At 49.1% G+C, this 14,218-nt stretch overlaps 1 long non-coding RNA gene across 2 annotated transcripts in view; it reads left to right on the top strand.

Annotated features, from left to right (window-relative positions):
• LOC138529231 (uncharacterized) overlaps positions 1 to 12,472 on the top strand; it is a 587,797-nt gene extending 575,325 nt beyond the window's left edge. For both annotated transcript variants that reach the window (XR_011284573.1, XR_011284579.1), the window contains exon 3: positions 11,513 to 12,472. This is a non-coding gene — a long non-coding RNA (uncharacterized lncRNA). The remainder of the gene's footprint in view (positions 1 to 11,512) is intronic.
• Positions 12,473 to 14,218: the final 1,746 nt, after the last annotated feature.

Here is a 14,218-nt window from a genome sequence, read left to right as displayed (position 1 = left end):
ATTTGCACAGGGCCTCCAGCTAACTTGGTTAAGTGTTTGGGTTCCTTAGCAACATCCTCCACTTTAAAAAAACATTCATCAACCACAGTTATGCTGGCTCCAGTGTCTCTGATGGCAGGGGTCTCCTGACCATTCACAAGAACACTTTATAATACTCTTCAGTATTATCTGGGATTGAGTTATAGACATCTAAGTTCTGTTGTTCCAAAAGACCCAAGGACACTAAAGAAACACTAGCTGAGACTCTCATGGGCTCATCAGCTAGTAGCTGAAAGTTTCCACTGGTCATAGGTACCTCATCCACCTGGGAGAAGGCTAAGGAGACAGTGTTGATCCCTAAAGGCTTACCCTTACACTTGGGTTCTCCTTTCACATGGCCAGGCAACCCACAAACAAAGCATTTTCTAAATGCTCTCTGGAATGGGGGTTTGCCCTGGCCTCCATCTGGTGTGGAACCAGTTGGTACACTAGCCTGATTCGGTTTACCTTGTGCCTTACCCTGGTTATGTTTGGGGCCCTCTTTTGGATTGGAATTATTGGAATTCTCTTTGTTGTCTTTCTTTGGCTGCTTCCCCTCATCCTTCTTCTGAGTAGCCCCAGAATCCTTGTGAGTAGCCCTGTTGGCAACCCACAAGTCAGCAGCCTTAGCTAGTTTCTTAGGATCTATCTCCTTTGAATCAGCCAAGTGCTGTCTAAGCTCAGGAGAGCAGACAGCAAAAATAGACTCCAACATTACAAGATTCCTCAAACCTTCATATGTTTTCACTTTGTAACCCTTAACCCAACCATCTAGGTTTTGCAAACATTCACACACCCAGGTAGCCCAAGGGGTACCATCATGCTTTTTGAGGGTTCTAAACCTCTTAAAATACTGGGAAGGGGTCTTCCCAAACCTAGCTATTAATGCTAGCTTCACACACTCCTAATCCTGCTTATCCTCCTCCCCCAACTCCATTACAGCATCACTTGCAACAGGGGGGAGCCTAGAGAAAAGTTAAGGAATCAACTGATTCCCTGAGATACCTTGAATCCCATGATTGTACTCAAATATTGCTAACCAATCCAAAATATCAAGTTTAGTCTCATACATACCAATCATTTCCTTTGGCATTCGGGGTCTCTTAGGGCTTGAAGACCTAGAGGACTCCGGGAGAGAAGCATTTTCTAGGGAGAGTTTCTTCATTTCTAGTTAATGGTTCAGCTCCATTTCTCTGAGCCTTAACTCTTGATGTTTCATGGCAGTTTGCGCATCAATACGTTTCACTTCTAATTCAAGTCCCATTTTCTCAAGTGAAATAAACTCAGGAGTAAGTGTAGGACCTGTGGAGGTCCCTGTGGACAGAGGTTGTGCATTCTGAGCAGGCAAGGGAGTTGCAGGGTTTCCTAGCAAGGACTCATCTACTTCTTCACAATTAACACTCTCAGAATCAGAAACATCAAAATCCACATTTGCTGGAGTGGTAGGTTCTTCTGACCCACTCTCCAGACTTTTTCCCATTAACTTTGCAACCAGTTCAGATTTCTTTCCTTTACCAGAGATATTCTTATCCCTACACATGGTTCTCAGAACCTCAGAAGTATAGAGTAAAAGACTTTCTTCAGTGTCGTTTTCCATATTTGACATGATTTCTTAGTTAAATAGAATTAGTGGCGTTAGCCTTGTGGTTAGTTGAACCCAAGCAATAGCAGCACTCTAAGTGTAATCACTCTATTTGCAAATCCTCACCGCTGTACACCAGCGTTAGGCACAATCCTGTGCAGTGCCCTTAGGGACCACTACACACAATTAAGACTACAGGTGGTGATACAAGTTTTACCTTTGGTACAAGCCTGTACTACTATGTCATAGTGGTAGCAGTGGTGGAGCAGCCAGGCCTATCTCAAGAGTATATGAGCAGTAGCAGAGATTACACAAAGGGACTACAATTACTGTGACTCAAGCAAACACTGACTCAAGGTTTCAGGTAGAAAAATATAAGTACATTTATTTTTAAACCATTCGTTATGCACACAACACTTCTATTAAACTTCACTAAAAACCACACGTTAAATATACTACAACTAACCAATTCACTTTGTACAGTAAGTCTCAGGGTAAGTACCCTGTGTTTGAATGAACCGGTGTTAGGCACAAAACACGCTACCGCGAATACAATTGTGATCACTTTTTGACAGTTCGGTCTACTAAACAAACGCGTATCCGTGACATGAAATGCTACTGGGGTAAAAACACACTTAGCACCTGACCTACATAGAGGGAGTTGGAGGCAAAAATCACAGGCAATATTTTGGTTAGGCAGGTAGAATCAAGAAACGCTCAGAGACAGGAGTTCAAAAGTCAAAGGGCCGGAGCCAGGGTCGAAGGACACCGGGGCCAGTTGCCGGAGATCACACGGTCTAATAGTTCACGATTCAATGGAGCCAAAAGTACTTCACTATTGTCAATGTTCAGAAGCAAAAGTTATAAGAAGGAGGGAAGACAAGGTCAAGCCTTGGAAATGAAGAAAAAGGGATTCACCCAGTTTCCTCACAGTACCTTGTTCCAATGGTGCAGCTGGTGCCCTGGCAGTTGTTCCTGTTGGTTTCCAGCAGACCCACGATTCCTGGAGCTTCGTCGAGAAGGAGGACGTCTGAAAGGGGTCTGCACCACACAGGGATGAGGCCGGCAGCAGCGACACGGAATAAAAGGTGCGCTCCTCTTAAAAACAGGAGAGGCTCTTCGGGTGGCTATCCGAACCACTACAGCAGTGTGCAGCGATTTCGACCACGGAAGAGGATCCTCTGGCTGTAGAAGATGAGCTGGTTATCCCCACCATGCTCAAGGGAAGAAGACTCCGGACTGGATCTTCTCTGAGTCGTTGAAGGACAGATGGCTCAGGACTGCAGCAGGGCTTCACCGGGACGGGGTAGTTGCAGCAGCCGTTGTTCTCTCCGCTTCTCTTCGGTTCCTTGTAGTTCCAGTGGCGACTCTCCGACTTGTAGCCCAAGAGACCTGCCTTTTATGTGAAAAACCCCCATTCACGCAGCCTGGCTGTCAATCACCCAGCAGGGGGGTTGTCCAGCCCGGACAACTACCCTGGCCAATCATGACAAAGTGCGACTTGGGTTTCGTAGGATACCCTGTGCAGGGGGTGACTACACCCCTCCCTCACATTCAGCCCACCTAGACACCCAGGCGCCTTGAGGAGGGCTTCTGGGCCGAAGCCTGCCAAAAGACAGGGAACAAAGAAGGCGGACCTAGTTTGCCGCGCAAAGTAAAACACAAGAAGGACTTTAACAAAAAAAATGGCGAATAAACCCAACCGGAGCCAAAAGAAAGACCATTTGGTCAAGCGGGTTTATGTTCGAGGCTAATATAATAGCCAAGAACAGTACCACGTTTATCTAATATAATCGCGGTAGAAAAGTTAGGGTAAATACCACTGCCACCAGCCAAGTCTAAATGTTAAAAGAGCAAAACAATGCTCTAGGAAGTACAGATAAAAAGGGATACAAGTTAACCCTTTCCAGTACTCCATGGAAGATGGGGTGTACTGGATCTGTGGTAGATTGACTAAGTAAAGTTAATGGTAACTTTACCCTTCTCTGGGGGACAGTAGTCGCCTCAGAAATGGAGTTGAGGGAAGTCTCAAAGACAACCCGGTGCCACGGCACTGAAGGTGCTGTGTGACACACACAAAGAAGGGGGCTACTGAAGTGGTGTACTTCAGACTCCACAATCACAAGAACAGATGGAAACACATAGCAAAGCACAGGTAAGAGTGGGGGAAAAGCTCTCACTCTTACCAGGTGGAAAAAACAAACTCCAGTCCAGCAAAGCTGCTGGGGGACTCACTAGGTGAGGGAAATTAGCTATAAATGAGAATTCTCCCTAACAGCCTGTTACTCCTATCGTGTCCAACGGGGTACACAACCCCTGTAGCATATGAATTCCGTTGCATGGGTTCCCTTACCATATACCCCCCACCCTCTGGCCCCCCTCCTCCCACGCCCTCCTCATTGTCCTCTCCTTCCCTAAGTTGAGGCATCCGATCCCATACCCTAAGCATACTGGGTACAGCTATCACACCATCAGGGACTCGTCCCCTGCCTTGGATATCTAACCAAGCAACCCTGCCACCCCCATAACACCAAAACAGCCAGGGGGAAAAAAGATAAGCAACACCCCCCTCCAACTTTGAAGGGAAACTGCAAACCATTTCACCAAACTCTCGGATCACCCCCCGCAAACACGTGCCCACCACTTACACAACCTTCCTCAGCTTCATCGACTGGATCCCCAAGTAAGACCAGTGAGGTGACCACTCCTCCAGCATCCAATAATGGCCTACCCCACATCATAATGGCCTCCACTAGGGCCCCAAACAGGGTTCTGGGGTGTTCCTCAATGCAAGTCAGGCGTCTCTCCCTTTCAAGCATCGTCGTTCCGCGTGGGAGGTGTTCAGTTTCTGGTACTTTTGACCTCCCTTCGCCCTCCCTAGGACCCCGATTAGGGTCCGATCCTTGACCATTACATTCTGAAGCTGGCCCCTGCGGCTGCCGACCAAGTTCTCCGTATGTCCTCCTCCGCTATCAGGTGGTGCCGTCCCCCTCCCATTCAAACACCAAAGAGAAGGGCTAGCCCCAACAATATCTCACCCCCTTCTCCTGCAACCATTTAGTGAGGGACCCACATATCTTGAGCCTCAGCAGCGTGTGGGCTGAGAGGTCCTGAAAAATGGTCACCCTGGCGTCACCATAGTTTACCTCCCTCAGGGACTTCACTCTCTCCAGATTCCTCATCTTATCCCATTAATAGTGCATGCGTACCAGAACTGAGCGTGGGCCACGAGTTCCCCCAGCAGCACGGTGCATCCTATCTATTGTGACCGTATCACCCTCCTCAGTGCCTAGGATCATCCCTATTATCTCCTGTACCTTGCATTCCAAGCCTGCCGATGTCTCCCCCTCCACCTCCTGCAGCCCAAAATTCCTAAGATTGTTCCTTCTCTCCTGGTTCTCAATGTTGTCCACCTTGAGGCAGAGCTCTTTGTTGAGCCTTTCCATTTCCATAAAGCGCGCCTCCATTTTTGTTTCCAGGAGCCCAATGGATGTCTCGACTCCATCCATTCTGTCCTCGAGGGTGAACACCTTGGCTGATAGGTCCGTCAGTCTTGCCCCCATGTCTGTCCTCATTCCCCTAATCTCCCCGAGGATAGTCTGAATGTCACTCTTAATGGAGCCAAGTTCAGCTGGGGCTGGGGCTACTCCCCCGGCCCCTCCAGCTTCTGCAATGGTACTCTCTGTGTAGTATTGAAACCTTGCCAAGGCCTCCTTCCAGCTCATAGGTTGGCAAATCCACCCTTTCCTGCGTCTCTAAGAGGTCTCAGTTGCGACCTCCTCTACCCGCTAGTGTCTTGCCCATACCCCTGAGTTCAGCTGCATCAGACAGGGACCTTAGTCCAGGGTCCACACCCACGGGGACAGCACTCCCTGCTACTGGATCCCCCCCAAGCTGGGTTTCTACGCAGCTACAGGTATACAATAAGGAGGTGTACACCCCCAACCAGCATGAGTTCACCAAGGAGTGACCTCACCCCTCCCCCGCTATGAGAACTCCTTTACGTTGTGTGCTTCTGTTCTCCCCAAGAGTTTGGGGATCGCCCGTGGGGGGGCTCAGTTACCAAAGTATGGGGGCCGGGATCCCCCTTGAAACCACAGCTGCCTCTGCTCCTCAGACATGCCCTGCAAGCGTCCCGTCTGTGTTTCGGGTGGATTTTTCTGTGGACGCGGAGCATCTCCTCTGCCTCACCACGCATCGTGAGCCTACCTCTGCAGTGGCCCACACGCGTTAATGGCCCTGGAGTGTCTTCTCCTCTGTAGCCGGCTTGTGCGCAGCCCGGGCCTCCAGAAGTAGTCCCCCGTGGCCGGTCTCTCTGTGGCCTGTCCCCAGCGAGTCACCACCGTGCCCCCACTATGCCACGGAGGCTGCTCTTCCCGCCCGTCCCAGTCCAAGGGCGTGTGAGTGCTACAACCATGGCTCCCCTGCCTGTGCGCGGATCCCGTGGCCTCCTCACTGTATCTCCACCAGAATGGCCCTTTGCCAGGGCCCGACGTCGTCGGCGCTCTCCTCCTCTGGTTGCGTCGGGTGATGGGTGCGACTGCATCAGTAACTTCAAGAACCCACTGACTGAGGGGTCCTAGTCTCTCTGCCTGTTGTCTCCTCTATGCAGCATGGGGGGGGCGCCATTTCGCCTTCCGGGCAAGGAGGGATCTCCTCACAGTCACTGCCCGCAACCAAAGGCTATAGGTCTTCTGGCACCTTTCCACCACGACCCGAAGCCGTGCCGGAGCAGGGGAGTCTGCAGCTTCCTCACCTCTCTCTCCACTCCGACAGCCCCTTGCTTGGGCTTGGGTTAGGCAGCGCTGTCACCTTTAGCGGTGCCACATGGAAGGTGCACACGCATCAGGGCCCCCAGCGGGCCGCCGCACGAGGGGTACTCTACCCCCCACTGCGACCTCATCAGGACCGTGTGGGGAGGGCCATCACCCCCCCCGGCCCTGCTGAAGTGGGGCCCTGTAGCCCCGCAGTCTAGGCTCGGGCACCCCACTCCTCCCATGGCTCGGGACACGTTCTGCTCCTCCTTGAATCCGGAGCAGCCTGCCTACCACGGCGCAGGGCCAGCGGGAGCCATCCAGTAGAGACGTGGGCTCGGGTCGGAAGCACCGACGCAGTTCCGGGTCCCTTGTTTGGATCTTGCTGAACGGCTGTAGTTTCCCACAGTAAGGTCTTTGTTCCTGAGGTGGGTCAAAGATTGCTTGTCACCATAACTTTGCAGTAATTCCAAGGCTGGGGACGGAGCGTAGCGTCTAGACCCAGCCTTGGAATCGGGCCCCCTGGTGGCTTCTCTATTTAAAACTTTTTATTAAGACAAGAATGAACATTACAAACAAAAGAAAAAGAGAAACAGTAGAACAACAAATGCCATACAGAGGGAGCATAATCCAGGTTGGGAGGTTCACATGTGGGGGGTAAAAAACAATTACATGTAAATGGTACACGTCTCAAATCGCACTCCTAAGGGTAGGTGAGTAAAAGAAAACAATACCAATATCAACGCCAATGGACCCCAGCACCTAATCCACAATGCCCACCCCGATTCGGCCCCCATAATATCTCCCTGAGGTACTGGCCACAAGGATGCCCACATAAAGGTAAAATGTATTGTTCGTATAGCTACCATAGACGCTGTGATCTCTCCATTCCATGCCGATTCACCATAGCATGCCTCTCATGCACACACAAGCTCAAAACAAGCCCTTCCCATACACTCAGAGGCGGACCCACCGTGGACTACCATTTGACAAGAATGGCCTTTCTGGCAGCAACCAACACTGTATACAGGAGCCGAATTACATTACTGTTGTCATGCCAGTCCTCCAATCCTAACCCAAACAACATGGCTCCTGGTTTCAAAATGAGGATTCTTTCAAAATATGAGAAGTGCTTATTACGTAAACAGCAAAAAGGAACAACTTATGAGGAACTTTGGGGACATTTTAATGAATTTTATGGAAGTGAATGATTATAAGTCAAGGTATGAGTGTTTTCTCATTCTGAGCTGGTTGGGAGATAGGTGTGTGTTTTATGTCTTGATTTGTCTTGTGGTTTTGTTGTTCTTTATTGTTTCATAATATTTTAAAGAATCTTGAGGGAGTGATTATTTACTTATGTGTGGTATTAGATACTTTTTGTTTTCCTTTTATTGTTTTATTGTACTCTTTATATTCTTTGATTTCAATGATTGATTGTAATATGTTTATGAAAATTATAAATAAAGTATAAAAAAAAAAAAGAAAAGGCATTGATTGTGCCTGGAGATCCTGCCAAGACAGGGTCCTGGACATTACCGGGCCCCTGGCAAAAATAATGGACCTGGTCGAAACGGCCATTGATATAGGCAATTCAATTGACCCAATTATTCTATCAGGTTGGGTCCAGCGAGCAGTCTGCTTGCTTGGGAACGCCAACTGTGCCATATCTACATAACGCAGGAAAGGCACCCTTCTAAAAATAGATTCCAAGTTGGGAGAGCTGGCAGACACCGAATCCGGAGCCGCAGCTCAGGGCCTGTTATTCGGGGATCCTTTCATGAAAGAGATGTCCAAATTCGTAGGCACCTTCACCGCCTTAGACAAGGCGCTGGCATCCAATAAAAGGGTCTTCGCCACCAAAATATTATCCCGGGCCGGACAAGGCAGGGGTCGCTCCTCCGGGCGATATTCATTTGATAGAAGACCTCAACATTCAAGAGACCAGCACAATTCCTGGCAAGACCGCTCGGACACCTTCTTAACATCGAGAGGACGGGGAAGAGGTTGTGGTTGGAAAAGAGCTGCAAGATATACAGCCCAACAACAACCAGCTGGTCAGTGTAACCATAGCAACGTTACCGCCGCAGACACCCATAGGAGGGAGGATAGCTCTCTTTGTGCGAGCCTGGGATTCCTCATCAGGAGATGCCTGGGTCAGGGACACCGCTCGAGGCTTGCGTCTAAAGTTCTTTGCTCAACCCTTCCAAGCGAGTCGGCCCACCCAGATAGTAATGTCCGAAGCAGACGCGGCAGCGTTTGACAGCAAGGTACGCAGTCTACACCAGAAGCGGGCAATTCGCCTTTGTTCGAATCAGTGCAGATTTTTCAGCCCTACATTTTTGGTCCGCAGTAAGCAAAAGGTATGTCCAGTGATAAATATCAGAGCTTTGAACGACTTCATAGTTAACCGCCACATCAAGATGGAGGCGATACACATGCTCAGAGACATCTTGAGACCCGGCAAATGGCTCATTCCCCTGGAGCTCAAGGACGCTAATCTGGCAGTGCCCATAAACCAGGCACACATAAGTTACCTGAGGTTCTCCTGGAAGAACCAGGTTTGGGAGTTTACGAGCTTGCCCTTCGGTCTCTCCTCGGCCCCTTGGCCATTTACCAAGCTCCTAAGGCCGGTAGTAGCTCCTTTAAGGGAGCAGGGTATCAGACTCATAATCTACCTAGACAACATCCTCTTCATGGCTCAATCTCAGGCCCTGGTGGAGCAGCAGGCCAAACTCGCCATAGATCTATTACACAGCCTCGTAAATTGGGAGAAATCAATCCTCTGCCCATCCAGGAACCTGGAGTTTCTAGGGTTCGCAGTGGATACGCAGATCTTGCAGCTCTGTCTCCCTGCAGCCAAGATACATTCCACATTTTTGCAGGCTTCTTCAGAGGAATGTCATATCCCTCCGTTAGCTAGCGAGAGTAATAGGTCTACTATACTCTTCCATACAAGCAATACTTCCCGGCCCACTTCACTACCGGGAGTAACAGAGACTGAAAGATCAGCACTTGAGGCGCAGCCTTTCGTACTCTCAACGTCTGAGACTCTCGCTGCAGGTGAGAACGAAACTCATCTGGTGGCTCACGCACACGGAAGCCTGGAACGGCAGAGCCATCTTCGGGTCCACCCCGGACATAGTGATCTAGTCAGACGCCAGAAGCTCCGGTTGGGGAGCAAGATGCGGCACAGTAGCTACGGGGGGAACTTGGTTTCCTCAGGAGCTGGAAATGCACACAAACTGTCTGGAGCTCCTCGCAGGCTCTTTTGCGGTACGGTCATTTGCCAGCGACAGAGTGAGCTGTTGTATTTTACTCAAAATGGACAACATTTCTGCAGTAAGATACATCAATCATCTGGGTGGCACCAAGTCAAGACCTCTAGCGGAGCTCCCCAAAGACTTTTGGCATTTCTGCCTGGAACACCGGATTTCTGTCACGGCGGAGTTTCTCCTAGGGCTCAGGAACGTAGTGGCGGACTGGCACTCCCGTCATTCCACCGACTACAGCGATTGGAGGCTCAACAGAAACATCTTCCTCCGCCACCAATGGATATGGGGCCCCATGTCCAAGGACCTGTTTACCTCCCGCCTCAACACTCAGCTCCCAGAGTTTTACAGCTGGAGACTGGATCCAGCTGCTGCCACGACAGATGCATTTCTACAGCATTGGACAGAGGGGATCCTTTACGCTTCCCCCCCCTTTAGCATGATAGCGAGGACCCTGGCGAAGGACCGTCAGGAACGCACAGAGCTGGTCTTCATAGCCCCGGTCTGGACATCTCAGACCTGGTATCCAGTTTTTCTGGAACTTTCCTTGGATTTTTCCAATCCTTCTAACCCAAACTCCAGATCTGCTAACGGATCCGACAGGGCAACTCCACCCCCTTCTCGTTAGTGGGTCGCTGACCCTAGCAGCCTGGAGGATTTCCGGGCAAGATGGAGAGTTCCAGGGATATCGCACAAAGCTATCAGTCTCATCGAGGAGAGCTTGGCCCCCGCTACCTTCAAGAGATACTCCAACTCTTGGAACACCTGGACATACTGGTGTCTAGATCGAGGGCTCCATCCGGTTTCGGCACCTATAGAGGAAATTCTGAACTTCCTAGCTGCCTTAGTTGAGCGAGGTCTCGCTTACAGGACGGTCAATGCTTACCGCTCTGCAATTTCAGCCGGCCACAACCTTGTAAAAGGGGTTCCGGCAGGAGAGCATCACTTTGCAGATTGCTCAAGGGTATCTGGCTTACGGTGCCGCCTCCATCCCATTATGACAAGCTTTGTGACGTTAATAAGGTGCTCTCTCTTGGCCTCGTAATGAGGAGCTATCCCGCACAGCCCTTTCCGGCAAGCTTACTACGCTACTATGCTTGTCTCCTGCAGAAGGGTCTCCGATGTCAGAGCTCTCAATTTAGCAGGCAGGACCTTTTCTCCTGATGGCATAGTTTTCCATATATCCAGAGGGACTAAATGCAACTCCAGAGTAATCTCTTATCCTACCTTTAGAAAACAGCCTAAGCTTTGTCTGGTCAAGTGCTTGAAAGTCTACGAAGAGGTGACCGTGCCTCTTAGGACCTCTCCCAAAGGACATTTATTGATAGCACTGCGCAAACCTCACAGATCGGTTTCCTCTCTGACATTGGCATGCTGGGTGCGCCGGATTCTATCTCAAGCAGGAGATAGAATCTAATCACTTCGGCGCTCCCTGTGTGAGAGGTGCCATGGCTTCCAAAGCCTTTCAGGTTGGAGTCCGTCTAGAGGACTTCATGAGGATGGGCGATTGGGCAGGTGAATCAATTTTTAAACAATTCTACCTGAAACCGGTAGAGCAACCTGCATCCATTGTGGTAAGTAAGCTTTAAACAAGCATAATGTGAGCCTCTGGTCTTGACATAGAATGAATATATTCCAGAATAATTTACAAGTAAGTCTTAATTCTATTAAAGACACAGAGGCGAGCATTATCCCGCCCGACTAGAGAAATAGCGGCGCAGATATGCTTGAGTACATTTGTTCAAGGTCATTGTATTGAGTGAAATTGCCATTCTACAGGCTATGTAACTTTGCATAATAACACACTGATTTCTTTCCCACCCTCGCAAGAGGAATAGGGTTGTCATATGCATCAAGTAACCCTAGTTATTTCTCTCTTCCTTCGACAGTGACTACAGACAAGTCCGCCTGATCTCTGGATCTGTTCTGGTTTTCCCACAGGACGTTCCAAACTTACGGCTTCATTCCTATGGTTATCTGGATGGCCAAGTTTGCAGCCTCGAAAGAGGAAGCTACATCACGTTAGTGCCTATTTGGAGGGACAGCTGCATGCCCATTGGAAGATTGATGTCACATGTTCAGTGACCTACTATAAACTCTGACTAAGCCTCCTGGGAAATGGAGTTTATTTCTCTTCTAGAGACATTTATATGACCTAAAGTTTATTTTACTCATGTTTAATGTTTTGTTCATTGATATTTGATTGTACCTTGTTAATGCATACGCTATGCCCGCAGTCAGGTACATAAAATACTTGCTGCTGAGCTTCCTTCCTTATGTTTAAAAAAAGAAAGAGAAGCATAATGCTTGCCTCTGTGTCTTTAATAGAATTAAGACTTTCTTGTAAGTTATTCTGGAAAATATTTATTGTACATTGTATAGCTTTGGACCCCCTAGCTCTCACAAATGGTGTTGTAGAATGCTCCATTTCAACACCCTATTTTAAAAATGTTCTCGGGGGGGGTGCAAGGGTGTAATCGCCCTACACTACTTAACACTGTGTTCGGCCACTTGTGCTAATTCATTTGAGAGGTTAATGCCCCACCACAAAAAATATTTACCTACTGCTAATGACCTTGAATCGTTTACAAAGTGCACCCTCAGGGGCTGCCCGCACTCCCTGCCCTACCGGCAACAAAGGCTCCCTCTACCATTGGCATATGCTTAACATTTTCACTGGCTATGCAAAGTAGTGGCTGGTATGTTTGGACCCCAAGGGCCAAGTGCTGCTTCTCCCCTTGTCCATTCCCTAGTTGAATGTTTGATTCAAAATCCTACTTTTATATTTCACCTAGTGCAGGGCATGGCATGCCCCTGCCACAGCACGACCATCTCATAATGCACTTCTTTAATGAGCTTGGCAAGACCCCTCTGTAGGGCTTATGCCCCCACCTTCATTTTGTGTCACGACACTGACACATACTTTTTTTTAAATTTAAATCTTTTATGAAGAGAAGAACGAACATTACAAACAAAAGAAAAAGAGAAACAGTACAACAACAAATGCCATAGAGAGGGAACATAATCCAGGTCGGGAGGTCCACATGTAAAAAATAATAACATGTAAATGATACACATTTGAGATCGGACTCCTAAGGGTAGGTGAGTAACAGACATACATTCTGGCAAGAGAAGTAACAAAAACAATACCAATATCCCTGCCAATGGACCCAGCACCTAATCTACAATGCCGACCCTGCCCGCACCACCACCCCTATTTGGCCCCGCAATATCTCCCTGAGGTACTGGCCAAAAGGATGCCCACATAAAGGTCAAATGTATTGTTCGTATAGCTCCCATTGCCGCCGTGATCCCTCCATTCCATGCCGAGTCACCAGAGCCTGCCTCTCATGCACACACAAGCTCAAAACAAGCCCTTCCAATACACTCAGAGGCAGACCCCTCGGGGACTACCATTTGACAAGAATGGCCTTTCTGGCAGCAAACAACACCGTATACAGGAGCCGAATTACATTATTGTCGTCATGCCAGTCCTCCAATACTATTCCAAACAACGTGGCTCCTGGTTCCAGCCTAGACGCCACACCCGGGATTCCACTTACTGCATCTCGCACTAAGCCCCAAAATCTCTCAACCACTGGGCAAGTCCAAAACAAGTGACCTAGCATGCCCTGCTGCTCACAGCCCCTCCAGCAATCAGCAGATGTCAACAATTTAATCGCTGCCAACTTTGTCAGAGTATAGTAGTACCTTTGAACGAGTTTAAACTGGATTTCCCTATTCCCCAAACTGTAAGAGACTTCATTAACATGGGAGAAGAAAGTGTATATATCACCACAGTCTAGCCAGTTCCATTTTTCATCCAGATATGCATTCCTGCCGACATTATTTGGGATACTAAGCAGGAAAAAGGCCTTTCATTTAGGTAATTCAAGCTTATCAACCTCCAGTTCCAAGTCGCAGGTTGAGGGGCTATGCTTCAGCCCAACTGTTGTTATCTGGGATTGAATCAGGGAGGTCACAGCCCTGTACTGCAACCACGTGGTTTGCTCCAGCCCCAGTATCACCATGGCCTCAGAAAAAGGCAGTGGAGTTGTCTCTTCAAACAGATCCATTATGCACACCTGGCACCAAGCCTCACACCTGTTCCACCTTCCTCCACCCTCCGTACTTGTTAGGAGTAATGCCCCGAGACTAAGCCAGGCTGGTACCGATTTGTTGTCTACCCCTACCTTCCTCAACAGCTGCAACTAACAGCGCAGCAATGTCCCCACTATGGGATGCCACGGGAGGTGAGTCCACGGAAGAGCCACAGCCTCCTAAAGAGAGAGGGACTTCAGCAGCACACGCTCCGTTTTATACCAGCTGGTTGACTCGGACGGGCTCAGCAACAGCTTGACCCAACATGTCTGTGCCGCCAGGAGGTCGGACTGCCACAATGGGAGGACCATGCCCCCATCTTGCTTTGGGGCGTATGACCACTACGTTCTCAACCTAGCCCTCTTATGTCGCCACAAGAATTTACCTATATGTCTTTCAAGGTCCCACCTCATGCAGGAGGGCATGGGGAAAGGGATCATCTGTGCCAAGTAGAACAATTTAGGAAGAGTATTGATTTCTAACACATTGGCTTG

This window comes from Ambystoma mexicanum, chromosome 1q (assembly GCF_040938575.1).
Source record: "Ambystoma mexicanum isolate Mex_15411 chromosome 1q, UKY_AmexF1_1, whole genome shotgun sequence".
Classification (NCBI taxonomy): domain Eukaryota; kingdom Metazoa; phylum Chordata; class Amphibia; order Caudata; family Ambystomatidae; genus Ambystoma; species Ambystoma mexicanum.
The sequence above is the reverse complement of the archived record's forward strand: the minus strand, read 5'-3'. Positions and strand labels throughout refer to the sequence as shown.